Here is a 25,040-nt window from a genome sequence, read left to right on the forward strand (position 1 = left end):
TCCTTAGACCAATGGAACAGAATAGATAACATAGAAATAAAGCCGCATAGCGACACCTCTCTGATCTTTGACAAAGTCGACAAAAATAAGCAATAAGGGGCCAGGCATGGTGACTCACACCTGTAATCCCAGCACTTTGGGAGGCCAAGGCCGGTGGATCACCTGAGGTCAGGAGTTCAAGACCAGTCTGGGCAACATGGTGAAACCCCATCTCTACTAAAAATACAAAACGTAACTGGGCATGGTGGCGCACACTGTAATCCCAGCTACTTGAGAGGTTGAGGCATGAGAATCGCTTGAACCCAGGAGGCGGAGACTGCAGTGAGCCAAGACTGCGCCACTGCACTGCAGCCTGGTGACAGAGCGAGACCCTGTCTCAAAAAAATAAAATAAATAAGCAATAAGAAAAAAACTCCCTATTCAATAAATGACACTGGGATAACTGGCTAGCCACGTGCAGAAGCAAGAAACTGGACAACTACCGCTCACCACAAGCAAAAATTAACTCAAGATGGATTAAAGATTCAAATGCAACCCCTCAAACTACAAAAATCCTAGAAGAAAACCTAGGAAATACACTTCCTAGCAAACACTGGCTTTGACAAAGAAGTTATGGCTAAGCACCCAAATGCAACTGCAACAATAACAAAAATTGCCAAGTGGGAGCTCATCAAACTAAAGAGCTTTTGTACAGCAAAAGAAACTATCAACAGAGTAAACAGACAACCTACAGAATGGGAGAAAATATTTGCAAACCATGTATCTGATAAAGCTATACTATCCAGAATCTGAAAGGAACTTAAATAGCTGAAAAATCAAAAAACAAATAACTTTGTTAAAAAATGGGCAAAAGGCTGCGTGCAGTGGCCCACACCTGTAATCTCAGCAATTTGTAAGGCCGAGGCAGGAGGATAGCTTGAGTCCAGAGTTTGAGACCAGCCAGGGCAATACAGTGAGACTTCATCTCTACAAAATATAAACAAAATTAGCTGAGTGTGGTGGTGTGAACCTTTAGTCCTAGCTACTCAGAAGGCTGAGATGGGAGGACTGCTTCAGCCCAGGAGTCAAGGCTGCAATGAGCCAAGATTGTGCCACTACACTCCACCCTGGGTGATAGAGTGAGACCCTGTCCCCCCCAAAAAAATGGGCAAAAGACATGAACAGACACTTCTCAAAAGAAGATTGACAAGTGGCCAACAAACATGAAAAAATGCTCAACATCACTAATCATCAGAGAAATGCAAATCAAAACCACAATGAGATACCATCTCGCATCAGTCAGAATGGCAACTAACAAAAAGTCAAAAACCAACAGATGCCAGCAAGGTTGCAGAGAAAAGAGAACCCTTATACACTGCTGGTGGGAAGGTAAATTAGTTCAGCCACTGTGGAAGGCAGTTTGGAGATTTCTCAAATAACTTAAAACAGAACTACCATTTGACCCAGCAATCCCATTACCGGATATATATCCAAAAGAAAATAAGTTGTTCTACCAAAAAGATACATGCACTTATATAGCATGTTCATTGCAGCGCTATTCACAATAGCAAAGACATGAAATCAACATAGGTGCCCATCAATGGTGGATTGCATAAAGAAAATGTGGTACATATACACCATGGAATGCTATGCAGCCATAAAAAGTATGAGATTATATCTTTTGCAGCAACATGGATGCAGCTGGAGGCCATTATCCTAAGCAAATTAATGCAGGAACAGGAAACCAAATACTACATGTTCTCATTTATAAGTGGCAGCTAAACATTGGGTACTCAGGAACATAAAGATGGCAACAATAGACACTGGGGACTACTTGAGAGAGGAGAGAGGGAGGGAGACGTGGGCTGAAAAACTACCGACTGGGTACTATCCTCACTACATGGGTTATGGGACTATCCATATCCCAAACCTCAGCATCATGTAATATACCCAGGTAACAAACCTGCATATGTACCCCTTGTATTTAAAATAAAATAAAATAAAATAATAAAGTCTTCTAAAAGAATATATAAAATTGATAAACATCTAGCAAAACGGACAAGGATTTTGTACTAGTCAGGGTTCTCCAGAGGAAGAGAACTAGTAGGATATATGACTACATATATAAGGGAGTTTATTGGGGAGAATTGGCTCACAGGATTACAAGGCAAAGTCCCACAAAAGGCCGCCTGCAAGCTGGGGAAGACAGAAGCTGGTAGTGGCTCAGTCTGAGTCTGAAAGCCTCAAACCAGGGAAGCCAACAGTGTAGCCTTCAGTCTGTGGCCAAAGGCCTAAGAACCCCTGGCAATTCTCTGGTGCAAGTCTCAGAATCCAAAGGCCAAAGAATCTGCAGTTTGAGGTCCAAGGGCAGGAGAAGCAGAAGGAAGCATCCAAGGCTGGAGAAAGAAGGCAGCCAGAAGGCTCAGCAAGCAAAGCTTATCCCAGCTTCTTCTGCCTGCTTTGTTCTAGCTACACTGGCATAATGAGGGTGGGTCTTCCTCTACCAGTCCACTGACTCAAATGTCAGTCTCCTCTGGCAGCACCCTCACAGACACACCTAGAAATAATACTTTACCAGTTATCTAGGCATCCTTCAATCCAATCAAGTTGATACCTAATATTAACAATCACAGATTTTTTAGAAGATAAGACTCAAGTCACCAATATCAAAAATGAAACAAAGACGAGGGAGGATTGCTTGAGCCCAGGAGTTCGAGACCAACCTGGGCAACACAGCGAGACCTGTCTCTTAAAAAAAAAAAAAAAAAGACTATCTCAACAGAATCTAAAGACAATAAAAGGATAATAAGGGAAAATTATGAATAACTTTACTGTTATGAATTCAATAACTTAGAGGAAACTAATCAATTCCTTAAAAAAATACAAACTACCCAATCTCAGGCAAGATAAAACAGATCACCTAAATAGTTCTATAACTACTAAAGAAATAATTCTGATTTTGTCATTAAATATCATGAAAAAGAAATGTCCAGACAAAGGTGGTTTATTGTGGGATTTTGCCAAACACTCAATGAAGAATTAACACCAATTTTAAACAAACTCTTTCAGAAAATAGAAGAAGAAACACTTTCCAACTCATTTTATGAGACCAATATACTCTGACAACCAAAGCCAAAGAAGCGCCAAGAAAAGAAACTACAGACCAATAAATCTCATTCACTTAGATGCAAAAATCCTTAAAATTTTGCAAACTGAATCTAACAATATTTGTGGATATACTGTGTGTGTACCTAATATGTGTGTATGTATAATATATGTATAAGTATGTGCTGTCATGACAAAGTGAGATTTGTTTCATGTATGCAAGGCTGATTCAACATTCAAAAGTAAATCAATGTAATTACCATATCAATGAGCTAAGAAAGAAAAATCATACATCCATATCAATTGATACTAAAAAAAATTTGATGTAATTCAACATTCATTCAGGATAAAATGTCTCAGTATACTAAGGACAGAGAGAAACTTTCTTGATCCCATAAAGAACATGTACAAAAAACTGACACAATTAGCATTACATTTAATAGTGAAAGACTGATTTCCTTCTATGATTAAGAAGAAGGCAGCCGTGCACAGTGGCTCACGCCTGTAATCCCAGCTCTTTGGGAGGCTGAGGTGGGTGGATCACCTGAAGTCAGGAGTTCAAGACCAGCCTGACCAATATGGTGAAATCCCCTCTCTATTAAAAATACAAAATTAGCCAGGAGTGGCGGCATGCACCTGTGTCCCAGCTACTCAAGAGGCTGAGAGAGCAGAATTGCTTGAATCCAAGAGGCGGAGGTTTCAGTGAGCCGAGATTGTGCCACTGCACTCTAGCCTACGCAACAGAGCAAGACTCCATCTCAAAAAAAAAAAAAAGAGAGAGCGAAGCAGCAGCAGCCAAGGATGTCCACTCTCACCACTTTTATTTAACATAGTACAGGAAGTTCCAGCCATTACAATAAAGCAAGAAAAATGAAGACATACAGATTGCAAAGAAATCAAACAGTCTCTATTTTCTGATGACATGATTGTCTACATTTTAAAAAAAATCCTCAAAAGGTCTATAATTCTCAGAACCAAAAAATGAAGAACACAAGATCAACACACAAAAATCAACTGCATTTCTACATCTTGACAATGAAGAAATAGAAATGAAAATTTTAAATTCAATATCATTTACAGTTGCTCCAAAGAAAATTTAAAACGTAGGCATAAATCTAAGAAAACATGTGCAAGATTTATATAATTAAAATTATAATTGTGCAGGAAGGTTTACATGAAAAAAAAGAAAGAAAAAACAAAAAAAATTTAAAAATTATAAAATGCTGATGAAAGAAATCAACGATGACCTAAATACTTGGGGACATGCCATGTTCATGGATTGAAACAAGCAACACAGTGATGATGGCAATTCTCCTTAAATCAATGTATAGGTTTAACACAATTTCTATTACTTTTTTTTAAGTGGCTCTTCCACAGGGACAAATTCCATTGAAATCAATTTTAATTTGTAAAATAATTATGGCATGTATCATCACTACACAGTCTCAAGGATAATACTGTGGACTTCAAATAAGGAGGAAGAGAATTAGTAAACAGCAATTTAAAACAATTCTAACAATTTTTTTTTTAAACTGCTAATAACAACAAATGCTACATAGGCAACAAAAGCAAAAATAAACAAATGGGACTACATCAACCTTAAAACTTTTTCTGCACCAAGGGACACAATCAACAGAGTGAAAAGGCAATGTACAAAATGAGAAAATGTTTGCAAAACATTATCTGACAAGGAGTTGATACCTATAATATATAAAGAACTACAACTCAACAACAAAAAATCAAATAACCCTATTTATTTATTTATTCTATAATTTCAATTTCTATTTTAGATTCAGGGGGTGCATGTGCAGGTTTCTCACCTGAGTATATTGCAGGATGCTGAGGTTTGGGTATAATTGATTCCATCGCACAGGTAGTGAGCATAGTACCCAATGAGTAGTTTTTCAGCCCACATTCTTCCCCCTCCTACCGCCCTATAGTAATCCCCAGAGTCTATTGTTGCCATCTTTATGTCCATGAGTACCCAGTGTTTAGCTGCCACTTATAAGTGAGAACATGCAGTATTTGGTTTCCTGTTCCTGTGTTAATTTGCTTAGGATAATGGCCTCCAGCTGCATCCATGTTGCTGCAAAAGATATAATCTCATACTTTTTATGGCTGCATAGCATTCCATGGTGTATATGTACCACATTTTCTTTATACAATCCACCGCTGATGGCACCTCAGTTGATTTCATGTCTTTGCTACTGTGAATAGCGCTGCAATGAACATACTATATAAGTGCATGTATCTTTTTGGTAGAACAGCTTATTTTCTTTTGGATATATATCCAGTAATGGGATTGCTGGGTCAAATGGTAGTTCTGTTTTAAGTTATTTGAGAAATCTCCAAACTGCCTTCCACAGTGGCTGAACTAATTTACCTTCCCACCAGCAGTGTATAAGGGTTCTCTTTTCTCTGCAACCTTGCTGGCATCTGTTGGTTTTTGACTTTTTGTTAGTTGCCATTCTGACTGATGCGACATGGTATCTCATTGTGGTTTTGATTTGCATTTCTCTGGTGATTAGTGATGTTAAGCACTTTTTCATATTTGTTAGCCAGTTGCCCATCTTCTTTTGAGAAGTGTCTGTTTGTGTTTTTTGCCCACTTTTTTTGTTGTTGTTGTTGTTGAGATGGAGTCTCACTCTGTCTCCAGGCTGGAGTGCAGTGGCACGATCTCAGCTCACTGCAACTTCTGTCTCCCAGACTGATTCAAGCAATCCTCCTGCCTCAGCCTCCCGAGTAGCTAGAACTAGCGGTGTGCGCCCACCACGCCCAGCTAATTTTTGTATTTTTAGTAGAGACAGGGTTTCACCATATTGGCCAGAATGTCTCAATCTCCTGACCTCGTGATCCACCTGGTTCAGCCCTCCAAAGTGCTGGGATTACAGGCATGAGTCACTGCACCTGGCCTTTTGCCCACTTTTTAATGGTGTTACTTGCTTTTGTTTGTTCAACTGTTTATGTTCTTTAGATTCTGGATATTATAGCTTTGTCAGATACATAGTTTGCAGACATTTTTTCCCATTCTGTAGGTTGTCTGTCTACTCTGTTGATAGTTTATTTTGCTGTACAGAAGCTCTTTACTTTGATTAGGTCCCATTTATAAATTTTTTTGCTGCAATTGCTTTTGGGGACTTAGCCATAAATTCTTTATCAAGGCAGTGTTGGGAAGGGTATTTCCTAGGTTTTCTTATAGGATTTTTATAGTGTGAAGCCTTATATTTAAATCCTTAAAAGAGCTAGTTTTTGTACCCAGTGAGGGGTAGGTGTCCAGTTTCATTTTTCTGCATATGGCTAGCCAGTTATCCCAGTATCTTTTATTGAATAGGGAAACAGGAAGTCTTTTCCGTATTAGTTTTGTCAACTTTGTCAAAGATGAGATGGCAGTCACCGTGTGGCTTTATTTCTGGATTCTCTATTCTGTTTCACTGGTCTATGTGTCTGTTTTTGTACCAGTACTATGGCTATTTTGTTTACTACAGTCTTACAGTTTGAAGTCAGGTTATTGTGATGCCTCCAGCTTTGCTCTTTTTGCTTAGGATTGCTTTAACTATGCAGGGTCTTTTTTGGTTCCCTATGAATTTTCAAATAGTTTTGTGGTTTTTTTGTTTGTTTTCAGTTCTGTGAAAAATGACTTTGGTTATTGATTATTCTAATCCATGAGCATGGAATTTTTTTGTCATTTTTTTGGTATGCAGTCTCTGATTTCTTTCAGCGGTGTCTTGTAGTTGTCCTTGCAGAGATCTTTCACCTCCTTGATTAGATGTATTCTTAGGCTTTGGTTGTTGCTGTTATTATTGTTGTTGGGGATTTTTTTGTGGCTACTGTAAATGGGATTGCATTCTTGATTTGGCTCTTAGATTGAATGTTATTGGTGTACAGAAATGTTACTGGTTTTTGTGCATTGGTCTTTTATCCTGAAACTGTATAAAAGTTGTTTATCAGTTCCAGGGGCCTTTTGGCAGAGTCTTTGGGGTTTTCTAGGTATTGGATCGTATCAATGAGGAGAGATGATTTGATTTCTTATTTGGATGCCTTTTCTTTCTTTCTCTTGCCTGACTGCTCTGGCTAGGACTTCCAATAACCCTATTTAAAAATGGGCTAATGCCCTGAACAGAAAGAGGATATACAAATGACCAACAAGCAAATGAAAAGATGCCCAATGTTACTAATCATAAGAGAAATACAAATCAAATCTGTAATGAATATCACATTGCACCCATTAAGACAGCTACAATCAAAATATCACAAAATAAGTGGCAAGGTTGAAGAGAAATTGCAATACCTGAGCACTGCTGGTGTGATAGTAAAATGGTGCAACTCCTATGGAAAACAATATGGAGGTTCCTCAAAAATTAAAAATAGAACTACCATATGCTCCAGCAATTTCATTTCAGGGTATAATCTGAAAAAAATTAGCAGCACAGTCTTGAAAAGGTATTTGCATACCCATGTTCGTAGAAGCAGTGTTCACAACAGCCAACAGGTGGAAGCAACAAAACTGTCCATGGATGATGAATGGATAAATGTGGTATATACTTATAATGGAATAGTATTCAGCTTTAAAAAGTAAGGAAATTCTGACATATCCTACAACATGGATGAATCTGGAGGACAATTTTATATTAAGTGAAATAAGCCAGTTACAAAAGACAAGTATGTATGATTCCACTGTATGAGGTATCCGAAGTGGTCAAATTCATAGAAACATAAAGTAGAATGGGGTTACCAGGGGCAGAGGGTGAGGCTAGGTAGAAGTGGGTAAATACGGAGTTGTTTAATGAGTATAGAGTTTGAGGCTTACAAAATGAAAAAGTTCTGAAGGTCTGTTTCACAACAATGTGAACTGTATACTACTGCACTGTACATTTTAAAATGGTTAAGATATTTTTATCACAGTAAAAAAATTATATAGCCAGGCATGGTGGTTCACACCTGTAATCCCTGCATTTTGGAATGCTAAGGCTGGTGGATCACTTGAGCTCAGGAGTTTGAGACCAGCTTGGGCGATATGGCAAAACGCTGTGTTTATGAAAAAATACAAAAATTAGCTGGGCATGGTGGTATACCTGTAGTCCCAGCTACTCACGGGGCTGAGGTGGGAGGATCGCTTGAGCCCAGGAATTTAAGACTGCAGTGAACCATTATCACACCACTGCACTCCAGTCTAGGTGACAGAGGGAGACCTTGTCTCAAAAAAAGAAAAAATATATATATTAAAAATAATGCTGCAAAATATTTACTGGAAGAAAAATTTGCCTTTGTGGAATGCCTACAATCATCCAAATAATTACATAAATACTAAGATTTTCACACTCTTGAACTATATTATCAGGTAATTTTACTTGGAGATCCAAATCACTCTATTTACAGATATTGCTGAGTGTATTTGCTTAATTTTATTCCCAGTAGAAGCTACACTTGAGGACCTTCACACATCCTATGTTTATATTATTCTAAGTCCTTGTAGGTTCTAAAAACAAAATTCACAGATACACTCTTAAGCACAATACGGAAGTATATGCCCCACTAGAATGAAAAATCATATTCACTTTTAATCCTAAGTCAAGGATGAAAATAGGTCTTGATGCATATTATATACTCAAGATAAATGTTTAAAAAAGGAAAATGCTTCTTATTCTGAAATGTCAACCCCGTAACATATGTAGCAGTAAATGTTCTTTCTGCCAAAAATGCTCATTTGGCACTGATTTTTGACAAGTGAAAAGGTTTTTTGCACATATATATATAGTTCACTTAATTTTGAGAAGCACTGATCCCTCCCTTTCAAATTTTCCTTACTATTTGTCTATTTCCCTATCATTATTGTGGCAAGTTTCAGAAACAACTTGTTTCTATTTTCCAGAAAAATAATGGGTTGAAATGTATATGTACTAAGGGGGAAGCTGATGTAAACTGGAAATAGGCATCACAGATTAGTTTTTTAAAAATTCGGTTAACGTGAGAAGATACTTTTTCCTCAAATACTCTAAAAGAAAAAAAAACAAAGGGACTAATAAACCAGTAAATGTTGTCCTCTTATTTACATATGACAGCAAATACTAGCATCTACTGTCAAAATTAGTATCTAAAATAGGCAGCTATAGACCAATTTCAAATCTCATTATGATTCTGCATGCTAACTCTGTCTTGCTTTTTCTCTCTAGCTCCATTTTTCACATTGTAAAAATGGTGGAAATATTATCTGCTAATCTTTAAAATTCTAGATTTAAAAGATGCTAAAAAAAATTATCATCTTGGATGTGATCAAACCTAAAGATAAATGAAAATGTCCCCATCTGGTTTCATAAATATTAAAACTGGTTATAGAAAGTATTCAGGTTCTTTTTTTTTGGAAATATTTAGTTTCTAGTTTTTCTCTCCATAAAACAACTAGCATGTATTTGTTAACTGCAGACTGACTGATCTGACTGATTCTAAATATAGACTAAGATGTGTGCTAAAATTACTGTCCTGATTTTCAGCAATCACTATGAATATCACACATGGTCATAGATTTTATTTGTTAAGTACCTTGAAAAAAATAGATTTTTAAATAATAGTAGTGACAAAATACACATAATTTTCCCATCGAATGCAATCATTCAAATTAAACCCAAAGATGCTAACTTTTTCTACCAACATTTTACATTATGACACAGTGTTAGGACCACATCAATTAAAGCAGATTTTACACAATAAAGTTTAAGAGGAGTCATTTCACTTACAAAACAAAAATAGTCCTACCCTGGAGGTATATCTAAGCATCCTGAAAATTCCAATCCAACAAATAGCATTGAAATGATCTTGAAGCTGCTGCCTAGATTACTGCTGAGCCATCTTCCAAATCTAAAAATGCTCAATTTACTTTAAAAAGCCAAATTCACTACATATACACTAATGGAAGAGGGAGGAAAATGTTTATAAAAACAGCTACTGCCATTATATTGAATTAGACATGGTGCCAGCTCACACTCTGCAAAATAGGGGGTAAGAGAGATGAAAATGTTCTAAATAATCCTTTGTCAAATATACTGTTCCATTACACATAACTAAGCAGAAAGACAAAAATAACACAGAAGTTAGAAAGCTCAGGTGCTACAGCACAATTTAGAAAAAGCAAAGGTTGTGAGGTGCGGGGGGGAGAGGGATAGCATTAGGAGATATACCTAATGTAAATGACGAGTAACAAACCTGCACGTATAATTAAAAAAAAAAGAAAGAAAAAGCAAACAATGTGAATGGTTCCATATGCCCAGTAGACCAACAATCTCACCAATTTCAAAAGAAAGGATCAGAGACCTTTGGATCAGCCACAGAGAAGACCCAGTGAATGCTGGACTACTTAACTCTAAACCTTCAAAGAAAACATAAACCAACTAGTTGCTTGCAAGTAAAAAGTGAAAGTAAAAAGGGGATATTTTACTTGTCACTCACCTTCCCAGAGCCAAAACAATTCCAATACCTTGGCTCTGTCAACTACCATGTGTACTATGGGCAGAAGTGTGTTAACAGATAATGTCAAATGGGAAATAACAGAAATAAAGATTAGCGGAGAATAGTCAAGCTTATTTAACTTTTCTACACTAACTTAACTCCTGGAAAAATGTTTGCTAAGCTCACTTCAACTTTCACAGATAATGCCTGAGAGAAATGGAGACGGATTTACCACCTTCTAAGAGCTTACAAATTTTTTAAAAATAGGTTTCAACTAAACACAGGACAAATTCTGCCTAAAATACTCTGCCTATGTTAATGTCCAGCTTCTATCAGAAGTCCTCTTTCAGGACTTGAAAAGTGGGGTGGGAATCCTCTTTTTGGTTTATAATGTGATGCTTTTGTTTTCATTGTTTCAAGTCTCTCAAGACAGACAGCATAGCATAAGAACCTGCCTCTCGGTTCCCTAGTTGTGCCCTCAGGCACATGCATCTGCCTTGGTTCTGCTTCCACTGGCTCTCATAGACACTTAATGGCCTGCCTACCTCAATGGATTCCCAGCCTTGTGACCTCAATGGATTCCCAGCCTTGAAAGAGAGTAGAGGCAGGACAGTGAGGAAGCTCACGTGAGAACCTAAAGGAGCAAGTCAGGAGCCCAAAGTACCTGTCCAACACTGGGCCCCAGCCCTTCTCATTGCAAGAAAGTAGGGCCCTGTATCCCTAAAATGGATAGAGGAAACTGAAGCGCAGTCCCTCTCCCTCCATGAGGGGAATCTCCTCTGGTGGAAGGATACTGGGAACAAGGGGAGGAGAAGCATCTGAATGCTGAAAAGAGATGTTGGGAACTTTATGCATCTGACAATCACTGTGCTCAAAGGTCATCTCTGGCAAATGTACAGGGGAGGCAGGAGAGGTCTTTAATGTCTGTCAAGTGTCCCTCCCTCATACCTTATACCTTGTACCCAGGACTTCTGCTCAGACCTAAGCAGAGTTCCCAAATTCCTGCTCTCACCTTTGTGAATTCCCCAAATTGGAGTGCAAAAGTGAGCTCACAGCTGTGCCTTGCAATATCAGGACCCCGAAGCTGGAGACTGGGAATCTGATACAGGAGGATGGAAGAAGCTGAAATTTGAAGGAGATAGATATGTGTGTTGTGGGTGAGGGAATGCAGAGGTTTATAGCTGAAGTCCACAAATACAACACTGGGACCAGAAAGTAGTCTATCACATTATCACATATTCTCCTTCTCTGACTATAAACTCTTACTCACTCCCACCAAGCCTGTTCTCCAACTTAGTATCTTCTCTCCTCAGTAACACCAACTGCCTGCCTTTCTCCCAGTCCCCATGATTTAATCAGTCTTTAGTCTAATCAAAAGAAGTTGCTTGAAAGAGTATAACCTGAGGAGCCACAGACAAGATTGGGTGTTATTAATTATTAATATGCAAATATTCTAAAATTGACATATAAGTGTTCCAAAGTGAACATGGGGAATTGATATAGTTTGGATATGGGTCCCCATCCAACTCTCATGTTGAATTTTATTCCCCAGTGTTGGAGGTGGGGCCTGGTGGGAACTATTTGAATCCTGGGGACATATCCATCATGAATGGCTTAGCGCATCCCTTTGGTGATAAGTGAGCACTCACTCTGAGTTCTCACAAGATCTGGTTATTTAAGGTGTGTGGCACCACCCCCTCACTCTCTCTCTTGTTCCTGCTTTCTGTTATGTGACGTGCCTGCTCCCCCTTCCCCTTCAACATGGGTGGAAGCTTTCTAAGGCCTCCCCAGAAGCAGATGCTGCTATGCTTCCAGTACAGCCTGCAGAACTGTGAGCCAAATAAACCTCTTTTCTTATAAATTACCTAGTTTCAGGTATTTATTTATAGCAATGCAAGAATGGCCTAATATAAGAACTCAGTAGTTTCAAAACTTGCTTTAAAAAGTGCAACTTCAAGACCTCATAGCCTTTAACCCAGAAATTTTATTTCTGAGACTCGGTGCTAAGGAACTAATATTCAAAACACAACAAAGAGCATATGCACAAAGATGTTCATCATAGTGCTATTATTATCATCAATAATTGTTTATTATGATGTCATCAATAGTGACAATAAGGAACGATTAGGGAATAATACATCTACCAAATGGAAAATTATGTAGGCATTTTTAAGCCTGCTTTTAGGCACTTTAAACCTAGTATTAAGCCCAACTGTAATTAAATGAAAACTAAAGTTACAGAATTTTAAATTTTAAAATAATATAAAAGTAATATAGATACCATAATTAAAACTACACATGAAAAAAGTGGAAAGAAACATGTCAAAAATGAATAGTGAGTGTCTTTAGTTGGTGGGATTATGAGGGTGTTTTTTTCCTTTTTATATTCTTATAGTTTTCAAATTGTTCATAATTCTCTAATGGGGGTCAGAGCTAAAAGGCAAGTTCCTTTGGAAGAGGAAAAATTGTACTTGCACAGAAAACTTTTTCTGAGTTTAGTTGACAATCCTTTTAGTACCCAGGAAACAGACCATTTCCTGGAAGGGGACTCGGGGCAAAGGATATGAGAATGTAAGAAAGAGAAATGATTAACAGATCAGAAACAGATCTCACTGTCTGACATTCAAGTTTCTTCATGACCTTTCACCATGTATCCAAACAGTAGATGAGCACTTCTTAGCTGAACCTTTATTTGGCATTCTCTTTGCCTATCAGAATCCTCCCAATCTCTGAGACTGATTTAACTCACTTCAACGCATGAAGACTTTCCTGATCCTCTGATCATCCAAAGCTCTACTATTTCTCCTTTCTCTTAAGGTATTGTTACAGCAGTTAGGTCTGCAACACCTTTTTCTGGTATTAAGCCAATTCTAAGTTATTTGTTAATTACTCATATGTAAGTAAAAATTTCCCCTGCCAGACTTTAAGTTCCTTGAAGTGTGGAATTTAGATGGTTTGCAGACTGTGGTCATTGGACAAACAGAGAGAGGAGAGAGAGCAGTTCTAAAGCCAAGTTGGTATTATATTCATACCCTCAGTGATGTCATCTAAGTAAAATGTGCTGCCTCTGTTTTAAAATGTTGCTGCTGACCATCCATCACCAGGACATGCACTTTCCTTTTTTTTTTTTTTTTAATAGCAGTGGTATTGTATTGTATTTTTGCTTATTCATTCGTACCAGTTCTGCTGTCCCCCTTAGGATTAAACAGACTGGACTGCAAGATTTTCAGGATACAGATTATAGCCATGTAAAGAGCAAAATGAAATGACCTTTTAGGAATCAAACTCAAGACTCTTCACAAGACCCCACTTCTAATACTCTTGTTTGAACAACAAATATAAATTTATGCCTCCATTTTATGTCCTTATTTAGGCAGTGGACTTTATCAATATCCCTATTAACTTGAAAAAGAATTCTCCAATGTAAATGGTTCAATACTTTAGAAATGACAAAGATGACTCTGTTCCTGCCTACCATCAATACTATGTGAGTATTTAGAGATAATGAGCATCTGTACTATAGCAACCTGCCTCCTGAGACATAAACAACAGATGCATTTCTTAAGAGAAACCCATAAGTCACTAATGAAAGCAAGTCAAAGAACCCATCAACAGGCAAAGAAAGACCTAGCATCCATTATTTTTACAGAAGAAGCATAGAAGGTCAATATAATTGTTGACTCTGAAGGGCAGGGTGACAACAAACTAATTCAGTTTCCCACTATATAAGAACTACATTTTACTACAACACTCATATTTCTGAACTAAGAATCAAGGCTTGTCCAAATTCCATGGCTTATTGAGTGGTCTTGAACCTTCTCTGAATTTTGTTCCTTAGTCTGTAAAATGAAGTTATCACCTGTTATGCAAAATCACAGAGTTGTAATGAATCAAATAACATTATCTTAGTATGGGTTCACCTGTCACCCTATTGTGGGGTGCAGTTTAGTGGCATACCTCATGAACTAATTGACTATTATAACTGTAAATGTCTCCCTAACATTTAAGAAAGAAAAAGATTTCCATAGTTCTTACTTTTTTAATCGACATCTCCAACACTTGAGCATCCACCACATATCACTGCCAAAAATTTGCTGAACATCTCCTGTTATGACCTCACTCTCCTATGTAGTGTTGTTCACATATTTTTTGCCATATGCTTTCTAAGAAACTAGATTTTTTCACATGATTCAAACATCTTTCTTTCATATTGAAGGAGCAATAATTGCATATGCAGAAAGTTTACAGGTTGCTGTTGCTGTTGAGAGTACTCCTCAATTAATTCTATGTTTAATATCTAATAGAGCGCATATATATGTATATATGTATATAATAGAGCATACACACACACACACACACACTTGGACACATTTCATTAATACAGTGGAAAGTCCATGGACTATAGAGTCAGGAAAACCTGTATTCGAATTCCTGTTGTGACCTTGAGAATGCAATTTAACTTCCCTGCTCCTCAGTTTACACATTTGGTTCTGGATTATGATGACTTAATAAAATATGATATATAAAAGTAAGTGCCTAGGTTATGAAGGTACTATTTCCTACCTCTCATAAATCTTTTCTTTCTATGGCAGGTTCAATCAAACCCATCCAGAATACAAGACAACTTTCATAGGGTATCTTTCACATCAGTTGAGGGAACTCTGCGATGTGATAAAAGAGGATGATGGCATGAGTCAGGCATCCAATAGAGCAAGACATGTAAAAAGTGAGAGACATCTACAAGGGCCCTAGACTTCACTCGCATGTTTGAAAAGGGCATTAATCTGACACACTTTCAAGAATGCCCCGCGTACTCGCGGAGGCTTATACCAAAATGTGGGAAAACGACGGAATTACAGAATAAACCAGCAGGGAGCCTCCTCGTTCACCCAACCCGACCCCGCCCGCCCGAGTCTCCCATCTGGAGCCTAAAAACTGAGCTGAGATCACGGCAACTGACCCCGTCCCCTCCGCCCTCTCCCTCCCCCATTCTGCTCAAACCTCTCAGCGCACGAATGGTGCTGAATCATTTGCACGAACGCAGCAGCTCCCGGCTCCGCGGCTCCCAGCGGGGACGGTGTCCCCAGAGCAGTGACAGTCCGGGGATGGGGGCACAGAAAGAGGGGCGCGGTGGAGCCTTTGGGGGCGTGGGGACATGGAAGGTGGTCGGGAGAGGATGGCGGCAGCAGGTACTCACCAGGGTGAGGAAAGCCCAGCCCGGGTCCTCGCGTCCCCGCTGCGGGGGGTCCCCCAGCTGTTCCCGCGTCTCGCGGCTTCCACGCAGGCGGCCGCCCGGACTCGGCAGCCTGCGCTGGTGGTCCGGTGCTCTCCTCCGCCCGCCCACCGCCAGTGGCAGCCACGGCTCAGGACTCCGGTGCTCGACACGGAGCGCCTGGAACAGCTGTCGCTGCCCAAGCGGGTGGCGGCTACCGACGGGCCAGACCATTCGCCTGCTGCGGCCGGGGGTGCACGACGTTCCGAGAGGCGCGTTCCTGGGGCCGGCTATGGTTGGGAGGAACCGAGGACTCGGGGAATCCTCTGCCCCCTCGGAGTCAGGAGGTCTTGTATACAGGAGTAATCAACGAAGGGGCCACTGCCTCTTCTGGGGGTTTACTGAAGACACTGTTCGAGCTTTCCCGCGCCACACGCCCCCCCTCCCCGTTTGCCTTGGTCCCGCTCGGGGCTCCTTTAGAACGCGGCAAACAGAGGACTTAGCAACGCGAGCGCCTGGGCGGCGCCCCTCCTCAGAGATGCGAGAGGCGTTGGCCTCAGCGCCTCCTCCCACCTCTCGCTACCTCCCGGCCCCGAGGCGCCCAATCCTCCTGCCTGTCTGACCGCAGACATCTTCCCACAAAACGTGGAGCTTCTTGAACCTTTGAAGAGAGTCTTCAGCTCTTTTATCTAAGCATCTTTGTGAAGCAAATAATAAACGGGTATCTGAGGCCAGCTCGAAAGTTAGGAAATGAAATCAGGTGGGGCCCCATCCCGCAGGTGCTGAGGGACAGCTCGGACCTAGAGTTCCTGCTAAGCAAGTGGTGAACCACGGCAGTTGTAAAAATTGTAGATTTAGAAAGCCATTTCGAGATAAAGATTTACAAAAGATTATTGCAGAAATTAAAGAATATTTGAGGTTCACTGTTCACCATTTTAGAGTTGAGTGTCTTGAAAACGGGAAGGCAATCGTGTCTTCTCATAAAATGAATTGTATAGAACTGGAAGGAGTCCCAACACATGAATTCCTTAGACTTTTGTGGTCCCTGCTTCTGTCACACCGGGCTCACACAGGTTCATTTCAGACCATGGTGAAGATCAGGACAAGTGTACAGTTTTCCCTGTAGAAAAAAAGAAAAGATAGAACAGAATTGGCAACTACCTATAAAATGTGATTAAACGTAGAAAAAAAAAAAAGGACCCTCCCAGTGCATCCCAAATAAAATTTCATAATTTAAAGTTTTGTCCTTTATTGAGTAAATCAACATAAATTCAGCACTTTCTATAGACCGTGGTACTGAGAATAGTCTCATTTTCATTTCTTCATTTATTCTTCTAAAAAATCCTGTGAGATTGGTAACCTGCAATAGACCTCCATAAAACCTTGCCAGCAATAGGAACTGATCTGCCCAGTGAGGGCATATTCTCATAAAGGACACTGGTGAGAAACTGGGCTCCGGGTTTGTCGTGCTGGGTTAAAGTCTCACGATCATAAGCTGCAGAGCAGACATTGCCACCTGGAGTTTTTGACTTGTTCCTTTCTCCTAGAATGCCTCTGGGAACGGTATACATTAAACCATGTCACATCTGATTGCAACTTGAATGTGAGTCTGTTTATCCTTCCTTTGTGAGAAGGGGTTTTAGAGTGGAGAGGGGGCAGTTAGGTGTCTAGGGTAGGCACCACCCTGAGGCAAAAAGAGTGATCAGAAAGAAGAAGCTGGACTTCACACAGAACTAACCGAACATCAGTATCACAATACACTGTCAGGGTCACATGAGGGTGAAGAGGAATTCTCCACTGCCTTCTTGTTAATCATCTTTACATCATCATTTTCACTATATTACACTTTGCTTTACACTACGCATACACTATTACCGTGTTACATGTTATCACTCTTCCATTCCCGGAAGGGTCAAGAATTTTTCAATGAACCTATTATCATGGATCCTCATATACCTTATCAAAAAAAAATGTTTAAGTAACAGAGGTATTAGTAACACTTAACATCACCTCAAGAAAGCTTTTTGAGAAATCAGGAATAAAATTAAATTGTTTCCGTATGATATGACATTGTTATTATGTTAATGGTTGTTGTAAAGGTTCACACATCAGCACCAGCACAACAGAAATCCCCAAAGCTCCATGTTGCCAGGGAGCTGGAGCATTGGATCCCCAGTGACCAGACTGGCCTCAGGCTCAGAAATGTGTGATTCTTCTCTCCATGTGCAGTTGTTTCTCTTTCAAAGGCAACAACAGGAACAGAACACAGGTGGATGAGGTGTCTTCTGAATTAGTGCTTTATGTCAGATGTCAGATGTCAGATGATAGGGATATAGAAAGGGATTTAGAACCTTATGATTTGTGGTCCTGATGGGCCTGTGACATCTGCAGCAATCTATTTGTTTAAGTTGACATTCTTAGAACATACGTTTCTGAATGAAGAGAGGGGAATTTTTGTGCTGGCAGCCTTGGGAAATTGTCAAAAGAAGTGGAAGGAATGGGGTGACGCCTGCATTCCCTGCTTTCCTCAAAGTCCTCACATGGTTTTGAGCCTGCTGTGGAAAGAACTTAGGGTCAGAAGCTAAATAATCATCTTCCCCACAAATGACTTTGTGAAATTTAAGTTATAAGAAGTACTACTTTAGGCCTGGTGACAAAGGATAGCGCAGAGCTGGCAAGACAGTCATTCTCTCACCCAACCTGCAATAGACCTCCATACAGCCTTGCCAGCAATAGGAACTGATCTGCCCAGTGAGGCCACACTGGTGGCCAATACAGGGTCAAGGTAACTTAAGTAGGAGCCCAAAGCAGTAAAGCAGGAGTGTTATTACTCCTGAGCACCTGAAAGACACTGCTGAGGATTTCTTGCCCCAAATGATGGAGCCTAGGGAGGCAGTGCAGGGTCAAGGGAATGGTTATTAAACTTAAGATGATTGTTAAACCTTATTTAGGCACCGATATTAACATAAACTCATTTGTATTCACAAACTAGCGTGATCTGGGAACATTCCAATATTACTTTTTAAATGATACTAATAAGAAGAGAGCTAGAGAGAAAGATAATACTTAATGCCTTTGATAAAACTTCACTGGAGCCACATAATGTTAAATCTTGATGCAAGATATTCAATTACCTGCTATGTGTTGGTCTCTTACTAAAGCATGTGGTGACATTAACCTCTCAACTTACTCTTGCTGAAGAGAGTGTTTAATCGTGTTGTTTCTGTTTGCATTTAGCTAACACTTATTAAACCATTAGTGTTTGAGTGAGTAACTAGTATTATGTGAAGTAAGTCGTATCATCACTCCCATTTTATAAATGAAGAAACTGAGAATTACAAGGGTGTATTAATTTGTGAAAGGTAGCACATCTGGAAAGAGACAAAGCTGGATTTCAAACTCTAACCAACACATGACATGAATATCAGCATACTTTTATTGTCTCCTGCTATGGAGAACAACATGTACATTGCATGTGTCTCTGCAGTAGAAAATCTATTTTTCACTTATTTTTAAAAACCTGTTTTCAACTCTCATTTCTAAGAGGAAATGAGTCATTTCCCACAGAAGATTTAAATGACAGTCTTCCCAATGGAAACACTGGATACCCTTTTCTAGGTTTCTGTGCTCAGAAAAGAGACCCTGAATTTAAGAGTAAGTGAACCCTGTAGCATAAACTTGACCAGTGGTGCCTAAAATTCTTGCTACAAAATTATGATTGCAGGAACTCTTGCATGAGACTCTGGAAACTAGATCCTTAAGAAGTTCTGTAGGTCGTTCTAACATACAGCCGAGCTTGACCAGACCATACTGGACAAAAATAATATGGGGCCTACAAAAAAAAAATTCAGCCTTCTAGACTTAACCCTTTACTCCCATCTTTTATTGAGAAGGAAATGAGAGGCTGGTATTTAAAACCTACTTTATGTAATTTTACATTTATCATATAAAATGCATTTATTAAAGGGCTTAGAATTTTTTCTCAGTGTTGTTTTGATCATTCTCAACAAATCTTCAAAGAGCCCCAAATTTAAAATGATACTCATTCAAAATTACTTTTATGTATAGATATTAGACTTTAGGCCCTTTTTAATTATTATATGGCATTTTATATAAGACAAAAAGCAGTATTGCGTTAGACTTTTTTATTAATTTTTGGAGAATTTACATAACAGTAAGTAATTTCATCCAAGAAGATAAGCTTTTCTAGTTTATATTTTTTCATTTCCCAGTCATATTTTTATAATTTTGCTTATATATGTTCTGTAACTTTCCTACCAAATTTATACCAAATTTTGTACAGCACTTGTATTCTGAATGAAATGTTCTTTCCATTTCCTTTTCTAGGGGCTTTTACCAGAACAGAGAGATGACTCTTTCTGTAATGTATTTTGTATTCATGCAGTGCACCAAATTATCTTATTACTTGTTTTTTCATGAGTCCTTTGGATTTTCTAAGAAAACAGGCATATCAGCAATATCAAGAACTTTGTTTCTGGTTGGGCACAATGGCTTATGCCTTAATCCCAACACTTAGGAAGGCCGACGTGAAAGGGACACTTGACCCCAAGGAATTTGAGACCAGCCTGGGTGACATAAGGAGATCTGTCTCTACAAAAAATAAAAAATTAGCTGGGCATGGTGACGCCTGCTTACAGTCCCAGCTACTCAGCAGGCCAATGTGGGAAGATCCCTTAGTCCAGGAGTTCAAGGATGCAGTGAGCCTTGATCACACCACTGTGCTCCACCCCGAGCAACAGAGTGAGACTGGTTATAAAATATATAAAAATACATATATATATATTATAATTTATACCAGTTATTTTATTTATATTTCTTAGAATCACTAATGTAAGTGACTGTGGTGATGCCTGATTCCAGATTTTAAGTGAAAGATTTAATTTTTGTGATTTAGGATGATGTTAGCTATTGGGCTTTCCTTTATTATATAAGAATTTTTTTCTGATTCTATTTTGCTTAGAGTCACTTGACTTTTATCTGATGCCTTTTCACAACTTGTTGATAATGGTTGGGCTTTTTTCCCTTTAATTTTTAATGTAATCAATATGTAACTAGATTTCCTGATATTGAACCGCCTTTTCATTCCTCTAATAAAGCCTATTTTTTCATGCCATGTTATTCTTGTGATTCATTCCTCTGTTGTATTCTCTGTTATTTAAACATTTGGTGGCTATATTCAGAAATGAAATTAGCCTGTACTTTTAATTGTTGTTTTACTCCTTCTTAGGCTTTGGTACTCAAGTTATTCTGGCTTCATGAAGTTAACTGGAGAACTTTCCATTTTTTTTTCTAAGACTTACAATAGTTTAAATAATATTGGAATTATCTGTTCTTTAATAGTTAGATTAAAAATTCAGCTGTGAATTCATCTGCCTGCGGCCTTCTTCAATAGCAGATCATTAATCACTTCTCCAGGCTCTTCTGTAATAATTGGTCTATTCAAGTTTTTCACTTCTGTGTCAGTTGTGATCATGTATATTTTCCTAGGAATGTATTCACTTCTTCTAGGTTTTATTTTTCTAATGTGTTGCTAGAATCATCTTTAGTATTTACTTAGAATTCTTTTACTCTCTTTCCTACTTTCACACAATTGATCATGTCTAATTTTGATCTTATCTTTTCCTTAGCAGGTTCACATGATGTTTATTTTATTGGTCTTTTTAAAGAAGCAATCTTTGAATTTACCATTCTTTTCTACCATTTTATCTATCTTAATAATTTCATTATTGATACCCTCCTCAGAGTTTCTTTTGTTTTGTTTTTGCTATTGTTGTTGTTCTTGCATGGACTCATTACTTACTTAATGCCTTTGTACTCACCTTTCTGCTTCCATAATTAAAGGCAACACATTTTCCTCTGAGTTCAGTTTTTGCTGTACCCCACTGTTTTTAGAGTGTTTGATTTGTCAATGTTTCTTTACATTTACATATTCTTTAATTTCCTCTATCATACAAGATTTGTCTTATTATGTGCTTCTTTATTTCCAATCTATTTTATTGGACTGTGGTGAGAGGACATAACCTGTAAGCTTTCTACTTCTTTGAATTTGGTTTTCCTTTCAGATAAGCACATGATTTGTTTTGTAAAAGTTTTAGGGAAATATGAAATATATTTATATATGTGTCTGTGTGTGGGAGGTGGTGGGTGAGTGGGTGGAGGTGTGTTTATATACGTGTGTGTGTGTGTCTGTGTGTATTCAAGGAATAAATGTTCTATATTAATATGTGCTCATGCCTGTAATCCCAACACTTTGAGATGCCAAGGCAGGAGCAAACCTTGAAGCCAGGAGTTCAAAACCAACCTAAGCAACAAAGTGAGACTCTGTTTCTACAAAAAAATTGGGACACCTGTAGTCCCATTTACTTGGGAGACTGAGGTGGAAGGATCCCTTGAGCCCAGAAGTTCGAAGTTACACTGAACGACGATCGCACCACTGCACTCAGTCTGGGTGACAGAGTGAGACCCTATCTCAAAAAAAAAGTGCCATAGTCTGAAAGTTTATGTACCCCAAAAATTCATATGTTGAAACCTAATTATCAATGTGATTTTGTTAGGAGGTAGGGCCATTGGAAGATGATTAGGTCATGAGGGCAGAGCCCTCATGAATGAAATTAATTCCTTATAAAAGAGGCCCCAGCCAGCTGCCCTGCCCTGCCCATCATGTGAGGACACCAGGGAGAAAGCATCATATATGAACCAGAAAGCAAGCCTTCTGCTGGCACCTTGACCTTGAACTTTCCAGCCCCAGAAAGTGGTATTTTGTTATAGCAGCCTGAATGGACTATGACAACGTTTAACATGTCAAGTTTAGTAATTGTATTACTCACTTACTCTATGTTGTCTCCATAGCTTTTCTTTTTTTGAAACGGAGTCTCGCTCTGTCGCCCAGGCTGGAGTGCAGTGGCCGGATCTCAGCTCACAGCAAGCTCCGCCTCCCGGGTCTATGCCATTCTCCTGCCTCAGCCTCCCAAGTAGCTGGGACTACAGGCGCCCGCTACCACACCCGGCTAGTTTTTTTTGTATTTTTTAGTGGAGACGGGGTTTCACCGTGTTAGCCAGGATGGTCTCGATCTACTGACCTTGTGATCCACCCGTCTCGGCCTCCCAAAGTGCTGGGATTACAGGCTTGAGCCACTGCGCCCGGCCAGCTTTTCTTTTTTTGTCAAAATTATTTCATTCCTGGGAGAGACACCCTGAAAAATCCAGAACAATTATTTTTATCATGCTCTTTAATTTCCTTTTTTAAATTTAAATAAAATGTCCCCTTGCCGTCCTAAAAGTTTGGCTTATTTAGTTTTTTAATTTTGTTTGCTAAAAACAGAACATATAATCCATTTGATAATATCTTTCCTTATATTACTTAGAGCTTTAACCTTCTATTCTGCATTGTTTGCTATTAAAATTGCCTCTGTTCATATTTTTCTGTGCTTCTCCATTGTTTGGTTTGGTTCTTCTTTTATCTTCAGCCTCTTTTATTACTGTATTTTAGGTATGCATTTTTCAAAAAACATGAATCTACTTTTTTAAATAAAAGCCTTTTTTAAAGCCTTTTTTTAATAAGAGAGTATCACATTTTGTGAAATGCCTGATATGTGTAACTTTATTCTTCCCATCTTACTTTGTACTTATCTTGTTTTTCCTTTTACATTTTTTATGGTTGCCAGTCTGATCAAGTTTCATTAATTCCCCTTTCTACTCATTTATCTGCAAGCTTGCTAGGATTTTTTTGTTTCATAAATTGTTATCTTCCCTTCCCTTGCTCTTATAATAAGATAGTATTACCAGACCATCATATGAAAGAAAGATATTATTTTCCTAATAGTTGTATTAGTCCGTTTTTATACTGCTATGCAGTTTTCATACTGCTATAGAGAACTGCCTAAGACTGGGTAATTTATAAAGGAAAGAGTTTTAACTAATGCACAGTTCAGCATGGCTGGGGAGGCCTCAGGAAACTTACAATCATTGCAGGGGGGGATGTCAAAACGTCCTTCTTCGCGTGGCAGCAGCAAAGAAAAGTACCAAGGGAAGGTCGGAGGAAAGCCCCTAATAAAACCGTCAGATCTGGTGAGAAGTCAACCCCTATTATGAGAACAGCAGGGAGGTAACCACCCTGATATTTCACTTACCTCCCACCAGTTCCCTCCCAATGACTCATGGGGATTATGGGAACTACAAGATGAGATTTGGGTGGGGACACAAAGCCAAACCATATCACGGGTTCTATATCTCCCCTCTTTCCTCCATTTGAAAAGACAAGTCTTGTAGAATATTTTCACTTTCTTCCTTTTTCAACATTCTTTCTCTCCTATCCTTCAGCTCTACTTCTCTCTTCATCATGGTCCATCTCTAAAGATTTCTATTCTGGTCTATTTACTGTTAGTTTAGGCCTTTTTTAATGGATTTTGCTGTGATGAGATACTAAGTAATAAGTTGTTTCTTGTGTATCTATGAATATTTTTATTTTATGTTGAGAGGTGAATGATATCCTGTCCAGGTACTGAATCCTTTGGTTAGGGTCCAATTCTTAAACTATGGATACTAGTTAATTTTTGTTTCTAGCTTCCATTATTACAAATGTGAAATCTGACGCAAGTCTAATACTTTTTCATTGTAGATAATTTGTTCTTATTGCTTGAAACTTGTGAGTTTTTCCCTATATCATTAACATTCAAGAATTCTACCACAAGGGCCAGGTGTGGTAGCTAACACCTGTACACCAACACTTTGGGAGGCCTAGGTGGGAGGATCATTTGAGGCCAGGAGTTCAAGACCAGCCTGGGCAACATAGTGAGACCCTATCTCTAAGCGGGGAGAGAGAGAGAGAGAGAGAAGAATTTTACCACACTTAGGTCTTAAACTAGGAAATTTTCTTCTGGTTATTTTAAATTATTGCCTTTTGAAATTTAAAACATGCTCTCATTTCTTTTTGAGGTTCATGCTCTTTTGCCTTATGCTTTGAAGTATTTATCAGACCTTGATCTTTCAGACCTTTAGTTGAGATTTCTATAGAGACTATCCTGTCCTTAGTTCTTTCTGTGAATTTTTTATTTGGGAAGCCATGTTTTCAGTTTCAGAAAGAATTATTTATGCTACTCTTTAACAGTAATTCAAGTTGTCACTATCCCCTTTAACTCTAACAGTTCTTTGTTTGCTCTGATTACTGCTCTTCTCTGAGCCATTGGATAGGTTATTTTTCTATATCAGTTCATTGGAGCTCAGATGCTTAATGACAGGAATCTCACAGACAGTGAAAGATAAAGCCCTCTCCACCTACAGTTGA

The 25,040-nt window shown here is 38.8% G+C and overlaps 1 protein-coding gene across 5 annotated transcripts in view; it reads right to left on the reverse strand.

Annotated features, from left to right (window-relative positions):
• TTLL7 (tubulin tyrosine ligase like 7) overlaps window positions 1–15,978 on the reverse strand; it is a 143,656-nt gene extending 127,678 nt beyond the window's left edge. The window contains exons 1-2 of one of the 5 annotated variants that reach the window (XM_050805773.1): window positions 15,722–15,939; window positions 15,088–15,185 (exon numbers count right to left, since the gene is read on the reverse strand). The gene's annotated coding sequence lies outside the window, so the exon portion shown is untranslated. Of the gene's footprint in view, window positions 1–7,372; window positions 8,226–15,087; window positions 15,405–15,721 lie in introns of those variants that run through there. The other 4 variants (XM_050805770.1, XM_050805771.1, XM_050805774.1 and 1 more) reach the window with 4 other exon arrangements.
• Window positions 15,979–25,040: the final 9,062 nt, after the last annotated feature.

The sequence above is a fragment of the Macaca thibetana genome, chromosome 1, assembly GCF_024542745.1.
Source record: "Macaca thibetana thibetana isolate TM-01 chromosome 1, ASM2454274v1, whole genome shotgun sequence".
Classification (NCBI taxonomy): Eukaryota; Metazoa; Chordata; class Mammalia; order Primates; family Cercopithecidae; genus Macaca; species Macaca thibetana.